This window comes from Anopheles bellator, unplaced genomic scaffold, assembly GCF_943735745.2.
Source record: "Anopheles bellator unplaced genomic scaffold, idAnoBellAS_SP24_06.2 scaffold02180_ctg1, whole genome shotgun sequence".
NCBI lineage: Eukaryota > Metazoa > Arthropoda > Insecta > Diptera > Culicidae > Anopheles > Anopheles bellator.
The window spans coordinates 1-1,118 of NW_026686302.1; the positions used below are offsets into that span (position 1 = coordinate 1).

At 46.6% G+C, this 1,118-nt stretch overlaps 1 non-coding gene across 1 annotated transcript; it reads right to left on the reverse strand.

Moving 5' to 3' along the window:
* Positions 1-701: 701 nt before the first annotated feature.
* On the reverse strand, positions 702-774 carry Trnar-acg (transfer RNA arginine (anticodon ACG)). The gene has a single exon. It is a non-coding gene; the product is annotated as a tRNA-Arg (tRNA).
* Positions 775-1,118: the final 344 nt, after the last annotated feature.

Here is a 1,118-nt window from a genome sequence, read left to right on the forward strand (position 1 = left end):
GAAAGTTTTCCTCCGAGCGGCATAATGGCAATATTTGAACGAATTCGGTAGAAAAATCCCGTGGAAAGTCGTGGCACCAAAAACAAAAGGATGGAAACGTAACTTATAATCATTATTTATTATCAAACGTTCTCTCTTCCTCTCTCCTACTCTAGATCTCTCTATCTCTCTCTCTGTAATGTCGTTGACGGGAAACGTTTCGCCGTAAGCGGCTTTTTCACGTTTCAATGATGTATGTCCTTTCGCCTCTCGGTGACCCTTCGTTCGGTTCTCGCTCGAAGTTAATCTGCTGCTTTCCTGACTCTCATTTTTTCTCCACGCAGCTGAAGTGGAACCGAAATTATGACGTTCGTTCGATTCACATTCCGATCCGCCCGGAAGCAGCGCACCCTGGCGAGGGATTAATTGCGAAGAGCAGCGAACTTCAATACGGCGCGATCGGCAAACGGTAGGCGACGGAATGATAAGATAAGGCCCGGCAGACGACGGGCGGAGAAAGCTGTATGTGTGTTGGTGAGTCGCAAAATGTACGTTTCCTATATAATCGGTCAGTCACGTCAGCGAAGTGGGTCAAGGGCAGGCATATAAATCTTATCTAATCATAGCACACGGTACGGAACGGCACAGCATGCCCTTCTTCTTATTTCATGTTCTTTTCTCAATTTCGTGCAAAAAGAGGAGCACAATTCCTTGAGAGAGCGCGATCCTGCCAGGAGTCGAACCTGGAATCTTCTGATCCGTAGTCAGACGCGTTATCCATTGCGCCACAGGACCCGACTTATGCACCGCGCGCTGCTAAGCAACCAACTCGTGGCAATTCGAACATAAAAATAGGAACAGCGTTTAGTGTATTTTTAAACTCACGTGGTGGATCGAGAGCATCGGCTTCGGATCGCCGTTCAATGTTGCCAGCTTACGAGGCTACTTAGCCCATGATTTGAGACGCACTGAGGATGTTTATCCGCCATTTAAACCGTAATGTTAACCGAATTTGCTGGGCTCCGTACGCTAGTTACAACCTAATTTCATGCTTCTACCTTCTGCCGCGACAGCCACGAAATGGAAGATGTGTGGAAAATTGATTATTTGTACACAATTTAAAACTTTTCGTCCTTTTG